Source organism: Filicampus tigris, chromosome 18, assembly GCF_054856515.1.
Source record: "Filicampus tigris isolate MCC_2025a chromosome 18, RoL_Ftig_1.0, whole genome shotgun sequence".
In the NCBI taxonomy this organism is placed as follows: Eukaryota; Metazoa; Chordata; class Actinopteri; order Syngnathiformes; family Syngnathidae; genus Filicampus; species Filicampus tigris.
Genome location: NC_141234.1, coordinates 6,124,518 through 6,143,523, shown reverse-complemented (window position 1 = coordinate 6,143,523; position 19,006 = coordinate 6,124,518). Strand labels below are relative to the sequence as shown.

General features: G+C 40.1%; 1 long non-coding RNA gene across 36 annotated transcripts in view; it reads left to right on the top strand.

Annotated features, from left to right (window-relative positions):
- Nucleotides 1-19,006, top strand: part of LOC147132192 (uncharacterized) — a 133,604-nt gene that overhangs the window by 70,514 nt on the left and 44,084 nt on the right. For 29 of the 36 annotated variants that reach the window (XR_015082151.1, XR_015082137.1, XR_015082131.1 and 26 more), the window contains one exon: nucleotides 14,035-14,179. This is a non-coding gene — a long non-coding RNA (uncharacterized LOC147132192). Of the gene's footprint in view, nucleotides 1-3,667; nucleotides 3,779-14,034; nucleotides 14,180-19,006 lie in introns of those variants that run through there. The other 7 variants (XR_015082158.1, XR_015082156.1, XR_015082161.1 and 4 more) reach the window with 1 other exon arrangement.

Sequence of the window (19,006 nt, the reverse complement as noted above, 5' to 3'; positions counted from 1 at the left end):
TGTAATTTGCTTGTAATGCATAGGAGGCCATGCCATGTTAATAGGGATGGGCATAATAAGGAATTGTTTACAATTCCGTGTGTAGAGTGGAGTGTAAAATGGCAAGTGGAGTGGACTCAATTTCAACTAGTTAGTTTCAAATGTGTCTGTGATTAGATTTTGTCAAAATAGCACAAAAAATTACAAATTATCACATTTGTTTCATGTTTCATGTTTCACCGATGCGAGTGGCTACTCACAAGTAGCCCAGAGACTAAAATAAAGTGAGCCACCATGAGATAGCAGAAATTACTTATCACCAAACACAAATGTTGATAACTTTGATGAACAATCTAGTCCGTGCAACATATCAGAAGCTAGCGCCTAGCATTCTGTTACCTAATGCTAAGTTGAGGTCACAATACAATTTCTGGCTGTCCTCTATATGCTGCCTCTTGGTCAGGTTATCATTGTAAATGACAAATAGTTCTCAATTGGTTAAATAAAGGTTAAATAAATAATGCAGTTCACACTGCAAAACAGTTGAGACTGAATTAACAGCGACTCAGCTGGTGGCAACCTAGCATTGCACCGCATTTTGTCTCAGTCTGCCCGATCAATCAACTGTCAATGCCACAGAATTGACAGAATTCATAACGATCACTTCATTGATTTTACTGCTAATTCTGGTGGAAACCATGAGAAACCATGAAGGCACACTGGACAGTTTAATGACATCAATTCGATTAAAAATTAGTTTTATAGAGCGTAATTACTTTGAAATATACTAGGCCTCTCCATCAGAATTCCATCTAAAACGCGGTGCAACAGTGTGTGGCTCTGACTATATTTTCTCGGTAATCGGGTTTACATGCTCCTTTTTTCAATATCCATCTGATAGCTCATCTGAATGTATCACTACAAAAATGTTTTTTGTTTTTGTTTATCGTCATAAAGACGAGTGCAGAGGAGCCAGTAAAAGCTACAACCATGCAGCTTTCCAGCTATTAAAGTCACCGTGTAACATAATACATTGCCGGATCTGCACGGACGTGGTTAAGAACCCAATGAAATGGCTATAATCCTATTTCAAACTCAACCCTCACAAATGTATGACCTTTATTCTAACAAGCCATTCTCGCCAATTGTACCTCGCCGCCCGCCCTTACGTTGGCATACAAAAACTCTGCAGCCATTCACTCCTCTAAACGACTGTCGTGAGTCATGCCGTACATTTAAATGTTAAATACCAAGATGGAGGTCACAAGCCATTTCCCAACACATTACCGCCAAATGGTTCTTTTCTTAATGACCCCGCTGGTTGCCTTCTTCTGGGGCACATATTAAGACCTTGGATCAAACGTAAAGTAAGACTCAGGAATTCTACTGTGGTTGTCTTTGATTTGGAAAAATATACAATGTTAGCATTGGAACACACTGTGATTGACTTGATTGGTTCATTGTGTTCCCCATCTCTCATCCAAAGTCAGCTGGGAAAGACTCAAACCAAGCACAGTGTCCATGTACTTTTGTCCAGCATTAGTGTTTCAGTTTCATGATTGGCATGAGAGTTCTGCAATGTTATTTATTTGTTTTATTAGAGACCCATGTCCAGTTCATGGTCCAGTACTGTAAGCTTGATCAGACTCTCAACTGGTATTTAGCAAGTTTTTGGTCATGAATAGCTTTTATTTTAATCCCTTGTGAATTGTGTTTTGAGTCCATATGTTTGACAAGAAGGAGCACCGAGTTAAGATTAGCCTCTCGCACTATAGCCGACCACTACCTAGCTTGCGTCTTATGAGTGTTGAGTAGTGGTTACCACATTTGCTTCACAGTTCTGAGGTTCGTCCATCCACGAATGCTTTTGAGACATCGTGTAAAATGGGTTAACTGTACATAACTCATAGCATTTTGCATCTGTATGCATGTAATGAGTGTCTGTACAAATACGCTGCCTTTAGCAAGCTATCCATTTCCCGGCCTGACTTATGTACTGCACCCATTCTTACCGAGATAATTACAAATGAATCAATAGATAGTATAAAACCTCATAAAACGATTCATTAAATTCACCAGGCGGCCATTTTTTCAAGGTTTTCCAACACTGTCTATATATAAATGTCAAGTCTGTTTGTGCTAAGTCATGGTTTCTCCTGAAGCCACTGTGTCATTCATTATCAGCATTCGGAAAGATAATAGCATCGTCAACTCGCTCCATTAGTGGTAAATTATTTGATAGTTTGTAATTATCCCATTGCAATGACTCCATGGTGGCATAATTATCACTCAGCCTTTTTCAATGTCACTTATTCTGGGATTCATTGTTGCTGTTGTTCGTTTCACAAAAATCCACACAAACATGCAAATGAGCCTTCTCGGTGTATTATCACTACAATCGCTGTGTGCATACTTTAGGCGATGGTTGTCGTTTTTTTTCCCAATGGGAATTTTGCAACTCCTTGCTCAAGTCCAACAAGATGTGCAAAAACTACTGAAACGTTGGCCAGTTGGACATGCCCGTTCAAAACTCCAGAGGTCAAAGTAATTTTACTCGTAAAGATTCCAGCGCTTTTTTTTTTTGTTCATCTTGAAATTTTACCAACACTCCAACGTTTTGTGAGCAGTATATATTCCGGGATCCCCCTGAACTTGAACATGTTCCTGCTGTAATTGGATTCTGTCTATCTCACCTGGGACCCTTTTAGTGGCAGGAGCGCTCTTTGAAGTAGTTGCCACCTGCTGTCAGAAAAGTTGCCAAATGATGTTCGTACTGTCAAACTCAAATCCTAAATTGTGCTTGTACTATTCGTGATGACTTTGCACGTCTCCCAGTAGGCTCTCAAGGTTTCTCGAAAGTAAAAAGGTCAGCTGGAGTCCAAATTGGAGTTTGAATTCGCTTTCAAGTAGTTTATGATTCTGTATGCAGGATATGTTTCTCCATGTTGGTGTAAAGGGGAGCCAGGAGAATTTGCAATTAGAAGTGTTTATATTATTTTGATTAGCAACATGGGAGCTTTATGCAGTGCAGTTATAGACCTACTGCAAACTATAACCACAATAATAAACATATCATTAAACTTAATTCCTATGGTGATGATATAACCTGAATTTGTAGGTTTGTAAGTTGGAATGTGGCATAGTTTATAGCTCACCTATGCTAATGCAGTAGTAAACAGTGATGTTGGTAACACATTAAGTGACACGTTCCTCAAAAAGACTTATTGCGTTACTTGGTGACAAAACAGTTGGCAAAATGTGCAACTGCTGCATGCTAATCTTTAAGGAAGACAACTGTAGACTATTGCCCCTAGGCAAAAAAATACCTCCATCAAATTTGAAGAAACATTTGAATATATAATTTATATAAAAAATGTTAAGTGAAATACAGAAAGACATTTTTTAGATATAAAACCAAATATTAATGTTAAGTCTGTTTATTATTATTATTATTAGAGATAGACTGATTATCGGTCGGGCCGATTATCGGGGCCGATATTTGGCATTTTGGCGATTATCGGCATCGGCCTTTTTTTTAAATTTGGTGGCCGATATGCGATCAATTAAAAACCCAGTTATTTTGGCTCTCATAGCCGCAGCGCATGTCTCTGTCTGCTGAGGCTGTGACTGTGTCCGGCATTGACCCGCCCACAGCACCATCTGATTGGTTGCTCGTGCAGTGGGTAACAGCCAATCAGCAGTCAAAGCTGCTTGTTGCTTCGAGAGAGTTGAGAAAGAGCACTGCCTTTCAAGACACCCGTAAGAGGAGAAAATATTGCAAACGGTCCAGTGAGCAAAGGTAAGTTAAGGCTACAGACGTTGGCAAAATTGTAATACAGTTTCTTTTCTACAAATCACAACTACTTGTAACGTTACTTTTGAGCCCATTAACGTTATATAAACACAAGTGAAGCAGCAGCTCTGCTCACTATCAATCACTCTACACATGCCTTAAGTGTGAATCACTTGAATTTAGAGCAATTTTAATTCCGTGCAAAACACATCAAGTTACCTTGTGTATTAAATGTGCTGTATAAATAAAGTTGCCTCCCCCCGCTTGTAGTTAGCTTGCAGGATAACTCCCAACTAGCCATTAATTTGCTGCGTCAACCCCATGGCTGCGGAGAAAGGCTGAACCACTTGAAATAAGGTTGCTGATAAAATTGATAGGGAATAAGAAGTGAGTGAATGCATGTGAGTGTATGTGTCTGTGTTTGTAAGCCACATTAAAGCCGATGCAGAAGTTCATAGTAAAGCACTGCGAGTGAAAGTCAGTAATGGCTGTGCTTGTGTCACGGCTTTCTGCCACAGAAAGCCATAATGACAATGACTGCAGCTGCATATGAGATACACAAGAATAAAGGAACACCCACAAAAAGAAACGGAGAGAAGACAGTCGCGTTGATGAGATGTTCATTTCGCCGCTGGCTGGTTGCTGCGTTGAGGATTTTTTGTTTTTGAACTTTAAAACAAAGATAATAAGTGATAAATGAAAGATGAACATTTGTATTACAGTATGTTGAATTTGGGGGAAACTATTACTATTGTAAACTTAAAGAAGATACTGTATTTAATTGTATGTTTTCATTTAACTTTATAAGACATGCTGCTGAGCTTGGGAACTCCCTGTACATTTTGTTGGAATTTTAAAACTAGTTGTCCATTTCCTAAGATATAAGAAAAACTTTAACATATTGCAAATCACAAAAGCTGTTTAATAAACATGTGCTGAAAGTAATATTAACAGTCAAAAGCTGGAATTTTTATTATTCTAAAATTATACGCCAATTTTTTCCTTTTTTATGCATATTAATATCGACTTCATATATCGGTTATCGGCCTCCTGGACTACTAATGATCGGTATCGGCCCTGGAAAACCCATATCGGTCTATCCCTAATTATTATTATTATTAGTAGTAGTAGTAGTATTATTATTGTCATTTTTACCAAGCGGGATTGTTGGTTTGTAGTCTAACTTACTTTTAAAATCAAGTAATCAGTAAAGTAGCCTTTTGAAGTTAACTGTGGCTACACAGCTAGTAAAGCCTTAATTACTATTATTAGAAGTGTCATAATTGCAGGAAGTCTTTGATTGAAAGCACTCATTGGCCATCAATCTAAAAAGTCAAATGCAAAGCTAAGTTTAAGTGTGGTAATAACTGTGTGTGCCAACTTAATTCTAAATTGTCTTATGTAATGAATGATACCTTCTTCTACTCACATTTAAAGTGCACCGCCCAAAACCACAAACTCCTATACAGGAGAAAAGTGAAAGCCATACTGCTTTTGGAAATAATACCCTACAGCCCCGCATGTCCTTATCAACTCCAATCTTCCCCCTCACTTTGAATTGGCAACACAGTGAAACTCTTCAAGGAGTCCGTGTGGGATGTTTTAAATTCATAAAGAAAAACTCCCGGTGTGACTCCCTTTGGGTGTTGCTGAGCAACGCGAGCAGACGACTCCTCTGACTGTGGGCAAATGGAAAATGTCATTGTAATGAGGGTTCACAGACCTTAAAACAGATTTGGAAACTAACGACAGCAATCAAGTCTCGCTGGCGAACTTGATTTTATCCCACCCTCATTGTCGCCCTCTAATTTATTCAGTTGCAAATGAAAATAAAACATGTTCCAATATGTTATGCCTTGGCAGCACGCTTAGCCCGTCTGTCTCACATTTCTTTCTTTCTTTTATTTTGGTTAGTTAATATAGTCTGTAGCTAAATCAGATGAATACATACCTCAACCTTCCATATGATTGCTGATATCATGTTGGCCTTCTTTAGACAGCAAACTAGCCGAGACATCAAATATTTTTTTTAATGAAACAATATCAAGTCATTTAAATGAGTTGATAATGTGCAAAATGAAATGGTACTTTCTTTTATGTGTTTGTTCATCAAATGCAGTTGCATTCCCACTGCTCATGTCAAACATTCAGATTGCGAGTGCAGGCGTCTACCATATCCTGGAAAGATCTGCCGTCTGGTATTATGGATTCAGCACGCGTACTTTAATATCCCCATGTCACTCAGGTTTAGTGATATCGGCTATTTGAGGATTAACACCTTCTGACAACGGCAAACATTGTGGTTCGTCATCCTTTAGTGGATCATGCTCGGAATACCAAGCGGCTTTGTTCTGGGTTTTAGGCGATGCGCGGAGGGGTTGTCCCACCCGCTTAGACACGCGCATCTTTGCGTGCACGCTTCTCTCCTTACCTTAACCGCACGCCATTTCCATCAAGAATGCATATGGAAAAAGCGTCTTGATTTCACTGCTTGAATGAAGTGTGATCACAGTCATGAGTCACCTTTCCTTGAGGGTGTCGACTCACAAGGAGCTTTGTAGGTCTGTGTGGGCGCCAGAATAGAATCCGTGCATCTTGGTGTTGTCTCTGTTTGTCAAAGCGTCTGGACTCTTACAAGGTCCTTGCCGACAACGCTTCCGTTTCCTTTTTGCTCTTGCCACAGGCAGAAGAGCTTGTTGGACAGTGTGTCTGGACACAAAGTCAAGTGGGATGAATGCAGGGTCATGCAGACAAATATGTCGCTGCTGGCACCGGGTACAACAATATACAAAACACACAACCAGTCCGTTATGGGCCACCTATTTTATTGTGGTGTTTCAAATTTTACATAATGTACTGCACCAGGTGGCAACCTAGCAATATAAAATGGCAACCTAGCAATATAAAATCAGTAACGTTGCTAAATATCGCTGAACAGAAGCAGTGTTCTGCCACAAAGTGGTCTTTATTTCAATTTCGACACTTGTCCGATTCTTCTTCTTCTTCCTTCTCTTCCCGGGTACAAGATGCATCAGATTTCCGTTTCTCTTAAACCACCTGTCCGTCGTTTTATAGACTCTTTAAAATATGCAGACTGCGATTTGATCCCGTAAATCCCAGTCCAGATTAGGGCAGTGTCAGTGTGGGATTACTCTGATAATTCATGTAATGCTACTTCGCCATGGTTAATTTCCCCGTGGATGAGTTGGGAGCATTGAGTTAAGGCGTCGGCACGTGTTCCTCAAACTGCAGTCTATTATTTTCCTCCTTTCATGGTTCTGGACTGCAATACATTCAATCGCTGTCTTTATTACAGCCATGTAGCCCCGCATGGTGGAGTGGACAACCTTTGCGATGGGTGTCAAGTCAATTGCCTGATGTCAACCCAATAGAGCTTGCATGTTGCTTGCTGAAGATAAAACTGGATGCACCATTGTGGTGGTGGTGTATAAAGAAATGTTTGTTTTTTTTTAGTCACTGTCATTGATTTGTATACATAATTCAGGATCTTATTTTACCGTTCATGTGATTATCATCATCTGGCACCATTTCTCTTATGAGTCCAAGCATAAATAAAATGACTCAGAGATTGAAATACTGAGCTGATTAGTAGGAGGTCAAAGGCGTCCAAAGCTGAGTTGCCTGTTTGTGGTCAGGAGGCCATGAAAGAAGCTGAAAATCCCTGGTAATTATCCCTCCCTGTGGAAATTAAGCTTGACCTTTTCTGAGCAAGCTGTGCTGCTAATAGAATTCAAGGGAGGGATAACTCACTCACTTATACGTCACATCAGCACTATTCCGGCTGCATAGAGTCTTAAAAACATCTCTACTGATGACATTCCGAGTAAGCAAAGCGAGATGAATATGAATCTTCATACTGTTGACAAATTGGCAGCCGTGAATTTTTGCTGCGATCATTGCAGGGAGCCGCTTCATACGTTCTCATTTGTCATGCCGCAGCTTCTCTGATTAGCTATTGAATTTTTAATTGGACGTGGCAAAGAGTCTTGGAGAGAGTCCTCCTCACTAGCCTTGTAGTCCACTCCGCTTGAGGAACCCCCCAAAAATTAATTGTTGAATCTGATAAAAACAAGCAGATAAAGTCATAAATCGCAATAAAGGCATCGTGTGAGCGCTGTGCGCTCGCGTGGCTACGCGGACCTGGCAAAAGGTTTACAGAGTAGTCTCGCCCCAGGCGCCCATAATTCTCCGCTGATTACACTGAAGTTGCTTTAATGGAAGGCCCAATAACCCGGACTGCACAACACGTGCTCACTTACGCACTGAGGAAGTGGAGAGCGAGAGAGACACAAAGGGGACAGAGAGAGAGATTAAATTCTGCAGAGAGTTTTTTGTCAGCGAGATTGCTTTTTAACATCCTCCACTCCCTCCATGCGCCCTATTAGTGCGGCCAAGAGGAGGAAAGGCACTGGAGTGAAGAAATAAGTTCCACACACAAAAAAAGGGGGGGGGGGGAGACACGCTATACAGGGGAGATACTTAACAATGTTATTAATCCATTAATCCTTGTTTGACATTTGCCAATGTATCACGCCTGATTGCTCTGTCTTTGAGGGCTGTGAAATACTCAGTAAGAGACCGCGCATGTGTGTGTTTGTGGTAATTCTACTACTTTTTTACCTTGTCTCTCTGTTTGCTGCAACTACAAGAATACCTGTATGCACACCAGCCTGAATTTGTAAATATTTTTGCATGGGTGTGTCCATTGGTCCTCCCATCATTAGCCTCATAGCATAATTGGCTAATGTTTTCAGAAAACAAGAAGAAAGAAAGAACAACAAATTCAACAAACAGGAGTCCAGTTACCCCAATTCAACCTTTGCATATTACCATGACCTGAATGACAGAGAATATGCACAGACATAAAGGAACGCATTTTTTTTTTTTTTTTTAGCAAGCATGTGGTTATGTTTTATTGCCATTGTGACATTAAGTTAAAAATGCGTTCACAATTATGCGATCACAGTCGTGACAATGCTGGGCATTTCTGTCCTAATCGGGAGCAAGCACAGCAGTAAGTGTACAGTATGCTGTTAAGTTTCTGGTGTGTTCATAATCGAAGACTTGATTTTTAGTCAGCTTGCACAAAAAATTTATATAAAACTAACCCTGTAAGTAAGTAAAGTAATAAAAAAAAAATGTCCATCACAACCAGTCCAACCAACTACCATTGAATTCCATTCCAATGTCAATTAAAAACAAGACGGATGAAAATATCTCAAGGGCCCGTTCAAGAAATTGATCAGGAAATTGCCCATTTTGGTTTGAAGTGGCAATTTTGGGAAAATTCCACGAATTGGCATCGCATGCCTATAGAAAAAAAACATAAAACAACACAATGTTGCATTTTCAGTGATCACTCCGTTGCCAGTTTGTCTTCCACTGTATGCGTATACAATGGCATGTACCATGTGTACTCCCTTCATTATCCATCAATATTTTACCCGCAGAGCACTCATATAAATATTTGAAAAGACAACTGTACTTCCAGTGTTTTCCTTTTCCTGTCCACCTCGACTCTGCGCATTTGTACAACATGCTTTTCCCCCCGAAGCGAGCTTGATTTGTTTGTCACAGCCTGCCGCAAAGTAATGATGTTTGCAGGCGCACTCACCTCCCTCTCTATCGGGATGCCGTCAAATGAAACCACAATAAATACAGGCAACCTTTTGAATGGACGAGAGAAGTAAAGAAGTCACCAGGGCCACGTTGCTTCTTTGGGCTGTCCGCGCCTCATGTCTGCTCGCCTTTGTCCTTCAGTCTGACCTCGTCTTGTTAGATGGATAAAATCATCACCATCGCCCAGTGGAGGTGGGGCGGGGGGGGAACTCTTCTCAGAAATAGAAAATTGAAAGCGGCGCTGTAATCCGTGTGGTGATATTGGATGCCCGACTTGAGCTGGCGGTCAAGCTCATGACTGAAATCTCTCAACTTGGCTCCTCACCTACCCACGTTCTGGAACTGTCTCCTTGCTCAAGGGTCTTTTATAATACGATTTATAGGGATGGGACTTGGTTTTGGTATTGTCAAGGTTGACTCAAATCAGCAGATAGGTAGATAATGTTCAAGTTTGAAAATTTGCTACGTTTTTCCTGCTCCTTTTTAGACTTTTGCTTTTCTATACTACAAATTTTGAAAAAAAAAAAAAATTAAAGTGATGTTGGGGCCGGGATGGCCATGTTTTCACTAACAAGTTCATTTTATATATTTTTTGATCGGGAAAATTAAAAGAGTTGTCATTTTCTATTTTATCAATAGATTTGGGAGAAATTAGGAAATAAGTCATCACTACATGAATAACTCCCCTTGATAATGAGGACAATGGCCGCGCCCTCTACTGTTCTACCCATGTTTGGTCGGAGTCACGGGAGGAACCGATTCCAAACTCTCAATTGGAAATCATTGTAGTTCCATTGCTTATAACGTCCAAAAATGGCGATCAATTGGCACCAAAATTTATGTGGACATCCTTATCAATGCCCACTTCAACATATCAAAAGGATTAACCTCCCCGTGGCTGATTTATATGAGAATGAGGAAACATGGAAGTGAGCAGAGCTACATAGATTTAGGCTGGGACGAGCGCACACTGCTTCTTTGCTTAAAAAAAAACAAAACAAAAAACTGCTTCTTTGCTTATCACTGTTAGGACGGGCGAGGCATTAAACACCACTCAGGATATTTACAGAGACTGAAGTGAGAATGAGTAGACGTGTACATTTATTTGAATGAGGAATGGCCCCAGTTTTTCGACCCACAGCACGCCATCCAATTTGGAATGTAAACAGCCGAAATGGTATGTTCCAATGTGGCCACACTCGGCTGTGCAGTCAGCCTCGCTGGAACTTTTTGTTCGCTGAACATTGACGCTTGTTCAATGAGGGCTTCCCTCATTCTCTGGCAGCTGCAAGCGGTGTCGGACAACGCACGCGACTGCTTGGGAGGCAACCCTGCGACATGAAGATCGACGCAGGCTGGACGCTAGTGGAGCTAATGTTTTTGTGCTTACCGACCTGAAGATAGTTGTTGCTATTAGCCGTCCCATTATCCTACCTTTAGCCGGAGAGGGAAGAGGGGGGCGTAAAGCTCCAATCTGCCTGTTGCTGCTGCAAGCCGCCATCTCCTTCCTGAGAGTTGACACTAGTTTAGTATAGCTAAATGACCGAAATATAACCAGTCGGGGTTCGTGTGTGCATTCATGCTCTTGTCCGCTTCATCTTATTTAAGTGGAGCAGCAATCGCCACGGTATTTTTGATTTTGTGGAGGTGATCATGATGAGATCATGTTTTATGTCAATAGATCCAAACTATTGTGCAGAACACTTTTATACTTTCACAGGTTGAAGTGGACAAGAGTAGTAATGTGCATTTGCATCTTGGTGGCGATCGGTCGCTGTTTTAGACAACAGAAATGACAAAGTGAGCAATATTACCACGCTTGCCTTCCTGCCGTGACATAGACCGCTGAGAACAAAAACATTACATAAGCCACGCCACAAAAGTGGGCGGGGCAATATGTTGTAAATCTAATCACCAAAAAGGACCTTGTCAGTCTTTTGGGGGGACACTTAAGTACTGATGTCATTTTTACATGCAAACCTATTATATAAGTGCCAATGTTAAGTTAATCCCAGTATCCCTTTAAAAGCCATTCCAGCGGAATGCCATTTTTTGGTTGTAACTCTCTCAGAATGAGCAAAAATGATCAAATATATAAGACAATTTCATTGGTTTGTGTGTCATTGCTTCATGTACTGAATCTCATTTGAGTCACAAGACTGAAAGTAACAGGTGAATTTTTCAGCATAGAATGAGTGAATTCATGGACTATGGCATTTATGCTAATAGCATATTGACATGAAGCACGTGCTTGTTAGGCTGAATGACAAACGGGATTACATTTTCTGATTTAATTCCGGCACAATAACATTGTAAATGATCCCAGCGAAAGACAAATTCATATTCCTAAAGTGGTGTCTTTTAGCTGGACCCATGAGGTGCTGTCACACTATATCTGTCTTTCATGTTGTAGGCATGTGAATTTCTTTATGTTTAATTTAATTGCAGTCCGTTTAAAAGTTGCACCAATGGGCTTTGGGTTGCCTTTGATCTACGGCATTCAAAACAGCCCCATGCATTATGTAGAGCTTGTTTTGGTGTGTAAATGATGTTTAAGAAAGCTAATAATTGCTCTGTCAGTCTCACACTTCATCATTTATTCATGGTATAGCCACAAACGGAGGGGGGAGAGGGAGGGGGACTAGCTTTTGATTTATTAACCACCTCGACAGGCCTAATTAGGGAACTTTCTGGAATTGCTGCAAAATAGAAACCGTTTTGACGCTTCCTGTTTTTTTTTTTTTTTTTTGGTGCAGCTCATTTGCACTGATGTCACCCAACGCCGAGCACTCGGCTTGTTGACGTGGCAAGTCAACAGCAAATCTGAACGCCAATTAGTTCCAATTATAATCAGACTGTCGCACATTCGTCTTTATTTGAAGGTTTCGAGATTTGACGGGGGCAAAATGACAAGACGTCTTTTCGGGCCTGGGCAGAGGAGGGAAAAGTTTTCCGGGTGATCGGCGTGTATTTGTTCGTGGCGTGTCGTGGACGATTACTCGTCTCCCGTGCAATTGCCCATAGGAAGTTGCTTCTGCTTTAAAGTGAATACATAAATCACAAGCGATCTGCTAGTCTCACATGATGGGCTGTGAAGCTGAGCAGATCCCGACTCACTTTCCGCTCGTGTAGCTGCCAGCCAAAACCGTGTACACGTTATCTGCAAACACGCCCAGCTTTGACCTTCACTTTGCCTTTTTTTTTTTTGCAAATGACGAAACTGCTTGAACACAACAACAACCAATATAGCATCAAAGGATGCGCATCTTTTTTTTTTACTCCAAAGGGGGCTGATGTTTGTGAGCCGTTTCCCATAATGTGCCCAAATCTGTCATCAGCCGCCATCATTAGGTCACAGCGGGGAGGTTTGCAAATGAAAACCCTCAAAAAACAATGTCACACTATGTTGGAAGAGTTTTTGTTTCGCTCTTGGTCATCCACTTTACAAAAATAAGCATCTCACTCCCTTTTTACATCAGGACAGGAGAAATATCTAATATCATCTCAGGACAGATGCGCTATGAAACAGAAAATAAAGCAGACGTATGCATTTTTAAAAAAAATTATTTTAGAACCAAATAAGTTAATAAAATGTCTTTAATCGATTCATCTGATGATTATTTTTGTGATTCATTGTTGAATCGAGTTTAAAACAAGCATGTTTTAACTTCCATCCCTTTATTCCAAAACAGGACGTTATTTCAAACAGTGCAGGAAACGCACAAACATTAATTCATTGATTCAGTTACTGGTTTGGTCTGCAATTTTATTACATTTTTAAATCAGAGATGCCAGTAAACTTGTATTGATTAATGTTTTATTTTGTGCTAATCCCAAATCTGCCCTCGTTTTTTCTCTTAACACATCAAGTTTTCATACTACTACTAATAATAATAATAACAATAGTAAACTTAAAATCCTGATATGTTAGAAAAAAAGTTTTTTTTTTAAACAAGCACAACACTCTCAGCCTTTTTTTAGGGGACGGTGCTGTCTGATTCAAATACTACACTGCATGGTGTGCTCCCATTACCATGACGACTAGGCAGTTTCTTCTTGTTGAGCCCCAAATCTTAGAAAATTGGGTGATACTGTAAATATGACACCCACATAAAGACAGTTAAATTACTGATTGTATTTTCACTCAGGCTTTCAGTACTTCATTACCAAGCTACAAAATTACACTTGTCAATGAGTGGTAACAATGTCACCAAGTCATGCTTGTGCCACTAATAATTACACATACAACACTACAGTTGTCAGTGTCCCTACTTTGTCTGTCAACAAGGGAGGAAGCATGTTTTTCTTCAATAAATCACAAAATAGCATCCAGGCTTGAGTAACTTTTTTTCACCCAACAATGATTGAGCTTTTTCCCATGATGCGCCCAAACCTGTCATCATCCGCCATCATTAGGCCACAGCAGGGATTTTTTTTTTCCTCCAACAGGAAAAGAGTTTACTCTTGTAAATACAAAAAGACAATGTCAGACCGTGTTGACAGATTTTTTTTCTTTCCTTTTCTTTACCTGCTCAGAGAACAATCTGTTAAAAAGTTTGCCTGGCGTGGGCACCAGTTTCCTGCTGCATGTGTAACTTGTAGCGCTTTTTGTTTGCTGACAGGGCATGTTGATGAAGGGCAGCGCTCTGTGATTGTATTGACAAGTCCCAAGCGTCAATCAAGAGCTTCCTTTGTGCGGCAAAACAAACACCTGGGACAGGACAGAACAGGCAGACGGGAAGAAGCTGCAGAAGACACAACAGCCAAGTAAGGACAAAAAAAATCTACGTTTCAGCAGGGGGGCTTTTATGTGTATTTTGGCTGAAGCGGCTAATTAATCAGCCGTTGTTGTATTCGTAGAACACAACAAGCACACCATTATCTTGGTCAAAGAACAAATGTGTTCGTTATTCTCTCAGATTACGCTCTTCTACATGCTGCGGTGTGCAATCCGAGTTTGTCTGAGCGATTACGTGATTAATCAACCAAAAGCAGCCCCTAATGAAGGCGGCACACCACGCCGCCATGTTTTACGCCGCTAATGAACAATTCATTTGGGCTCATTTACGACGAGAATCTGGTAATCTTCCCCTTGAGTTGGGACGCAAAATGAGCCGGCGTAATCTTATTGTGCGCGCGCGTGTGTGTATTGTTTCCTTCTGACGAGTGAAAAATCACAGCCTCATCCAAAATATGATAAAAATGTAAAGTTTTGTTCAACCCCAATTCTTCTGAAGAGTTATGGTTGCTGTGGCAACCTCTTACTCGAGAGTGCAGCACAGGATTCTGATTCTTTCTTTCCTTGGCAGACAATCCAAGGTATGTCTTTCAGTGAATCTTATTTCATAAAATGGAGGCCATCCCTCTAATAGATTAATAATCACAAACAGTGGCAGGCATTCAAAACAATATCAGAAGCAGCAACTTATACCGTACCATTACAACATCAATTCTAATGTTTTCCATGCCATTGTATTAGTTTGTCCCAAAGAGTCAATTCTCTTAATTTCATAGTAGGGCTGACCCGATAATTTGATATCGATATGTATCGCGATTGACATGTAAAATATGAATGGACTATGGCAATAATGAGTCCGCTAAAAAGATAAAGTAGTCCTAAGACGGTTGGTTAACAATGATGTATGCACTGCAAGAGAGTATTCGTTCACTTACATTGGATGAACATTGAATGAAGGCTAATATATCGTCGCTGTCATGTGAAAAACACTTATCTCCATTTTTTTCAATTCTATTATTTTTACGTGACTAGTGTTTCCGCTTTACATACATCGCATTAACATGAAAATTTTAAAAAATCCAAAATTGTACATAAGTGTTTTTCACAGGACAGAGACGATATGTGTCAGCAACTGCTTCGGGGTAGACCTAATGCAAATAAGCATTTACAATGCACTGATGGAGGACAAACTGCACATTACACTACATAACGATGTACACAAAACATCCATCCATCCATTATCGATACCCACGAGAAAACCCACGCAGGCACGGGGAGAACATGCAAACTCCACACAGGGAGGCCGGAGCCGGGATCGAAACCACGACCTCTGAACTGTGAGGCGGACGTGCTAACCAGTCGACCACAGTGCTGCCCGTACAAAAAACAGTTAACTGTTATTTAAAGAAAAGGTTCAAAACTAAATCAATAATTATCAATATTGACTGATATGAAATACTTAGATTGGGACAGTTTTTCAAACATTTCCCAGCTCTTCGAAGCACATTATCTTTAAAATGGAGTTTATTTAATCTAACGGCTAATCGACGAGTTTATTTCACTCTTTTATAGTTACATTGACCCCTTATTAAAGGTTAAGTATTATGTTAAAATAACCTAAATGTATTTTTCTTCCGGTCATTATTTTCAATAGTTTAAAAAAAAAAAAAAATCAATATATATCGATATCGACCAATATGAAACACTTATATCATGATATACTTTTCAGTCATATCGCCCAGCCCCATTTCATAGTGTTTCTCTGAACAGCTCTTTTCAAGTCAGATTCCAGCCACTCTGTGTTGCTATGTCATTTGTTTCTATCTTCAGTTCATCTGTATTGGGTGCAACAGCACACCTTTGTTTGAATTCTACAACAATATGTTTTATTAATGGTGACTCATTCCTTTGAAAAAAAAACACAGTCTAGCAAACGTTTCAGCCAGCACAGATGGCGAAGGCATCTGTGGCCCTTGAGACTGGTTATCTACTTTCTCAATGTGCTCGATGAACTGGTCGAGCGAGTAGTTCAGAGGTTCTGATTTTGTTTTGCCTCATTTTTAGTTCACTAGCTGATGAAGTGTCCTGTGGGTGTACTGCTTGACGACATCAGTTCTGCTCATTTAATTTCTCCTTGTCTGCAGTGTAATGATTGTTGTAAAAACAAACATTATACTGTATTTTTTGATGGCACCTCTCAACCTGCTTGATGATGATTACAGTAAAGATGATGATAATGATGACTAATTAATAATGGCGCTGTCAGTGCAGACGTGCGCAGCGTGGGTCACATTGATGATGATAACAGGCAAGGGGGTAAGAAATCGATAAAAACAATTGTGACTAGCACCACTGGCAATCTCCCCAGCCCCACCACCGCCACCATCACTCTGTCGTCTCTCAATTTGCCAACGCTGTGCTGAGTGGGCGGACATCTGAGACTATCAATCGGAAATGTGTGGCAGGGAAAACTTTTCGCAGTCAAAGTCTCATCTTTTGCAAGATGCAACTCATACCAGTCTCTTCTTATAACTAAAGCCATGATGAATTAATATTACAAAAATTTGATAATATTCACAGTAACATTCACCTATTCACCTAATCTAGCGTCCATTATGTTAGAAGAATAGAAGAATACCCCAAAAATGTATTGCTTTGGCACCATCTTGTGGCACCCTTTTACTAAGCAACTATATTGACGTGAGGAGAGAAGCTTCATTCAGTCAGGCCATATCTTTGTCTAATTGAAAACAGTACAGAATAAATTTGTTTATGGAACATTGGTTCATGATTGTATTTGCAAGGTGAATGGTGTTGATGCTTTATGATCATCTGTGTTTTAAGTTGTTTTTCTGCCATGTTGTGCCACATACAGGTAACTGCAAACCTTTTTGGGTGGCTGAAGAAAGTCAAAGACCTCTACCTAATATTTCTCGCTAAAGTCTGACCAATTTAAACATTGTCTTCATTTTTAATACCACTGACGTATTGTAAGGAGTTGTTTGTGACCAAACCCTAAAATGTGGATATTTACTGTATTGGGGCAGTCCAATGGGGTCAGAAAATTTTCCTCACGCATTGCAACACATTTATTACAATCATCGCATACATTTGAAAGTCAGAGGGTGTAGACGAAGATGTTTTTGGACCCTGATGCCAGCAAACAAAATTGTATTTTTTAAAATATCCATCTTCGTGCGGACACGTGGTCTTGTTTTTCTGCCTTTTTATCTCCCCGACCTCTCGAGGGGTTGCAGAGAGCGCCTTGAAGTGTGTGAGTGATGAGGGAGCTAAGTGGCAGAGATGCTTCGAAAGTGGTCACTCGCCGTGTGATTGTGTGTGAGTATGCGCCCGCACAAGCCGATGTTTGTTGTGTGGGAGGTGGAACTTGGTGAAAGTGTGGGCGGGAAGAAGCAAAAGCGAAGGTGACAGATGTCAACAGTGTGACGACGACGATCGTGATGAGTGGCCTGGGTGTCAGAGGCGCGGTGTCAAGTAGTTCCAACCATGGGGTCTGCCTCTTACAGCCCTTCAGGGCAGACGTATGCTCAAAGCTTCTTTTTTAATTTCATAAAACAAAGAAAGCGAATGGCTCGAAAACTCATTGCAATCATTTTTGCGCCTGGACTGAAAGATTAGGACAATCAGGAAGTTCATTTGAGCTCCTTTCCGATTATGCTGAGGCGGGATAATCTGTTATCTGACTCCAATTAATCACCAGGAAACCACAGAACAAGAAAAAAAATGACTCCCCCACCCCCCTTTTGCTTGCTCAGCGAGAACTGAAGTAGTTTTATGGAGTAGTTCATCAAGTTATACATGGGCCACTTTATAGATAGACAGGTTTATCTATTAGTTTCATCTTAACTACAGTATATACAGGTGCATCTCACTAAATGTGAATGTCTTGGAATGGAATAGCAAATTTACATATAACAGTAGTTCAATTCAATAATCAATCGATATTATATATATATATATATATATATATATATATATATATATATATATATGTATATGTGTATATATATGTATATGTGTATATATTTGTATATATATATGTATATATATGTATATATATATGTATATGTATATATATGTATACATATATATGTATATATATGTGTATATATATATGTGTATATATATATGTGTTTATATATATGTATATATATATATGTGTATATATATGTGTGTATATATATATGTATATATATATATATATATATACACATATATGTATATATATATTTGGGGTGTAACGGTACACGTGGGTGTATTAATACGTTTCGGTATGGCATGTTCGGTTCGGTCCACTTGTGTTCGGTTTGGTCCACTTATTAGCGCAAGTTTATGCACGGGTGCTATTGACTGTTGGACGCGGGAGAGGAGGGCGGCGGCACTAAAGGGGAGCAAACGAATGCGCAAACAAGCCAGCGCTTGAAGGTCCCCCGTACACTGCGGTCTCCTGTTTGGGAACATTCTGGCTGTCCTGTTAAAATCGCCGATGGGGAAAGGTACGTGTATAAGTCCCAAAGTTGTGCGCCGACATTGCTACATGAGATCGGCGGCTAAGCTGTAGTAGCACGTCTAACATGATAACACTTAAAACGACATCATTCGACTTTGAATGTTTCTTAGATGAGGAAGCAAGCAGTCTTTTTAGCCAAAAACAGCTCTCTCTCTACTTCGTTCTCCGCTGCTCCTCTCACTAGCCGTACGATGCATTCAAGAACCTCGGAAACATCACAACGCAGCAAAACACAAATCCGACCACAACTCAGCAAAACACAAATCCGACCACAACACAGATAACCCAATTCGTTACAATGTGCTGTTGAACATTCAAAGATTTT